The sequence below is a fragment of the Alosa alosa genome, chromosome 2, assembly GCF_017589495.1.
Source record: "Alosa alosa isolate M-15738 ecotype Scorff River chromosome 2, AALO_Geno_1.1, whole genome shotgun sequence".
Lineage (NCBI taxonomy): Eukaryota > Metazoa > Chordata > Actinopteri > Clupeiformes > Clupeidae > Alosa > Alosa alosa.
In genome coordinates, this window is record NC_063190.1 from 33,180,843 (window position 1) to 33,184,622 (window position 3,780).

At 44.6% G+C, this 3,780-nt stretch overlaps 1 non-coding gene across 1 annotated transcript; it reads left to right on the forward strand.

Annotated features, from left to right (window-relative positions):
- The first annotated feature begins 1,363 nt into the window (after positions 1-1,363).
- On the forward strand, positions 1,364-1,478 carry LOC125291453. The gene has a single exon (XR_007192985.1). It is a non-coding gene; the product is annotated as a U5 spliceosomal RNA (small nuclear RNA).
- Positions 1,479-3,780: the final 2,302 nt, after the last annotated feature.

The following is a 3,780-nucleotide window of genomic DNA, read 5'->3' on the forward strand; positions in this document are numbered from 1 at the left end:
AAAACGGGTGTATTTCAACAACCAAAGCACCCTCTATGAGCTTGGTGTGACTACTGCACCCATGCTAATGGCGTCTTCCTGGTGACCTTATATTTGATCCTACGGTCATTAGTAGGGGACTAAAGAGCTCTTGATCAGATGAAAGAGAGAAAGTACCTCTCCTTTAGACTCTCCGTATCCACTCTCCTGTGTCAGCTGCTGTTTGTAAATGCACAGTGTGCTGGAGGCAATGTGGATTCTGCCGCTGAAATATAAATCAGGAATACGGAATTCAGAAGGGAACCAAAGCATTCTGTGTTCCAAGACCAAGTAAACCAAAGCTTTCTCTGTTCTAAGATAAAGGAAACCAAGCGTTCTGTGTTCTAAGACAAAGGAAACCAAAGCGTTCTGTGTTCTAAGACAGGCGTTGTGGAGGGAAAAAGTAACCTGTACCAGGAGTGTTCCACTGAGGCCCGATTAACATGGTTTGACTGGAATAAATAGTTAAAGAGCAAGGCAACACAGAAACATTAGTCTGAAGCGCTTTAAATGCTAATGGGCCTCGGCCAGACAGGCTTGCTCAGGTTCAGCACAGGAATGGGAGAGCTGTGCAGAACATCTAGAAGCAGCAGCAGACACAGACTGCAGCACAGTGGGACAAGCAACACTGGCACTGCTGGCATGATCAGTTTGTGAGTCATTTTGGTTAATTACATTTTGTAAAGTATTTATTTATCATGCCCCTGAATGGCAAATATCATAGTTTTGTAAACATGGTTATATATAAAACAACACAGAATATACCTAACCTGAATATATAATAAGGTTCTGTGCTGATTTTTATTATTCTTTATCAAAGAGACAAAATGTAAACACCAAAGACCATGTTGTGAATACGTTTTCTCACTTTAACACCCTTTGGATTTTGTCATCTGTCAATACAAAATAAATCAAATCAAATCTACATGTAATAATGTCATAATTCCCAATTCAGCGATTTTCAACCTATTTCAACCCATGATCAAGAAAGTCACCATCGTCCATGGACTTGGTCTGACTTGTTTGTTGTGCTTGTCTACGTCTTTGTGATGTCTATGTCTGTAGCCTGTGCCAACAGGAACGCTGTGCGACTACGCCACTCTGTCTGGCATCTGGCTATTTTGTGTTTGTAAATTGTCTGTATTTTTAAATTCCTTTTGTGAGGCGACCTTGGGTGTCTTGAAAGGTGTTTTATAAAAAAAATGTATTATTATTTTTATTATATTTAGCGCTAAGGGAGTGCTCAATTAATCTAAAACCCATGAAAAGGGTCCTGCTCCTAGATCCTAGCATTACCAGGCGTTCCAGCCACACGCATCACAATGGCAAAGACTCCGCTCCCCACACACTCATGGTTCTCTTCATATTGTATAAATCTTTTGCCTTTTACTAAAGATTTCCGTGGCAAGGACCACTATGAGTTGATATGAATTTTTTGATGCCCCACCTTATGGTGGGGTCCCTCTGTGGGCGGTGGTAGTGTAGTGGTTAAGGAGCTGGGCTAGCGTGCAGTAGCCTGTAGGGTGGTGGTAGTGTAGTGGTTAAGGAGCTGGGCTAGCGTGCAGTAGCCTGTAGGGCGGTGGTAGTGTAGTGGTTAAGGAGCTGGGCTAGCGTGCAGTAGCCTGAAAGTTGTCGGTTCAATTCCCGGCTTCCACCATTGTGCCCTTGAGCAAGGCACTTAACCCCAAGTTGCTCTGGGGACAATATGATCCCTTGTAATATAGCTGACCTATGTAAGTCACTTTGGTCAAGTGTCTGCTAAATGTAATGTGAATCATTGTAGGTTGAAATGAGTTTGAGCCGTTATTTTAAGGTAAAAGAAATTGTTGCTGTAAGTTGTATAGTAGACTTGTAAACAATGTTGTTTCATCTAATTTCCTGTGCGGTTCCCACTTGGGTCCAGATTTGATATTGTTTTTATGAGACTAGAGAGCCCCAGTGAAGCAGATGACGCCCTTGCTGGTAGAACAGGGCCAATCTAATTAGACCAGTGCTTTAGGAAGCCTCACTCTGGGGAGAGACAGCCCATTATGGCAGAGTTTATCAGCAGAGCAGTCCCCTAGACACCAAATACCACCATGTCTGGAGCTCTCACACACGCACACATGCACACACGCACGCACACACACACACGCGCACACACACACACACACACACACACAGCCTCCTGAATATGGGCTTAACGATAAACAAATGCGTAAAAAAGACATTGATCTCCTGTGCTCTCAAGTCTAAATCACTTTGTCTACTGCACAAATCATCAACATGTTTATCACACAAATAAACAAGTACTCACAAACATGTGTCACCAAAAGGAGGAGTTTATTGGTAATGCTCAGTTCAAGTGTTGAGACCAGGTGAGGAGCACTCAGGTGAAGACACCTGCTCACTTGAAGGAAGAGACATTTGTAAGGAAAACTGACCTTGGTCATACATGAATGACCCTGTGAGCCCACAGGCCAGGTATTCATGATGAGCGACTGGTTAAAGAGCTCTGCGTCTCTCCCCTCAGCCTCCCAGCCCTCCCCTCCTCATCTCCTCTCCTCTCTTCTCATCTCCTCTCCCCTCTCTCCTCCTCATCTCCTCCCTCTCTCCTCATCTCCTCTCCCCTCTCTCCTCCTCATCTCCTCTCCTCTCTCCTCATCTCTCCTCCTCTCTCCTCATCTCCTCCCCTCTCTCCTCTCCCCTCTCTCCTCCTCATCTCCTCTCCTCTCTCCTCATCTCCTCTCCCCTCTCTCCTCCTCATCTCCTCTCCTCTCTCCTCATCTCCTCTCCCCTCTCTCCTCCTCATCTCCTCCTCTCTCTCCTCATCTCCCTCCCTCTCCTCTCTCCTCCTCATCTCCTCTCCCCTCTCTCCTCCTCATCTCCCCTCCCCTCCCTCCTCTCCTCTCTCCTCATCTCCTCTCCCCTCTCTCCTCCAAAAGCCCATTACCTCCTGGACACGTCAACTCAGCCGCTCTCCCCAGCGCACCGCAGCGCTGCATATTTGTGCCGAGTTCAGCAGAACTGAACGGAGCACGAAGATTAAAGACGAGCAATCCGGGGGTCTCTTTGTGAAGCCCGCGCGCCTCCGTTCCACATCACGCACCGCCGGACGGGGTCAAGCAGACATTTCAATAGCGAATTATCTGCTCGGCGAGAGCACTCGATTAGCATATTAAAAACCAAATGCTGGCCTCAATCCTGAGTGCCAGGAAGGTGTTTTTTAAATTGAAGTTCGGACAGACGTTTTACAAGACCTGTCACCTTCACCTATCACACTGCACTGCCTCAAGACTTCCAAATGACCCGAGTTGTACAATTTATGGGAAAAACTTGTGTGTATGAAGTTTCACATTTGATTTGTTTTTTCTGGGAAACTATATTGATGCTCCATTCTTATCCTGTGCAACCTAAAAAAAAAAAAAAAAAAAAAAAAAAAAAATTTCATGAAGATTCAATAAATCGATACACTATAGCAATGACAGTTGAGTTTTCCTGAAACTTTTTATTACACTCTTTAAAAAACAGCTATTTTCTGCAGCCTACTCACACACACACACACACACACAAACAGTGTTGGGAGGGTTACTTTCAAAACGTATTCCGTTACAGAATACAGAATACATGCCCAAAAATGTAATTTGTAAGTATTCCGTTACATTACTCAATCTGAGTAACGTATTCTGAATACTTAGATTACTTCCGCATTGGATTGCATTTTATAAGTGTAGGAATGCGGCCATCAAATCCTGCTTAGGCCTACTAAAAAGGCCTATTCTG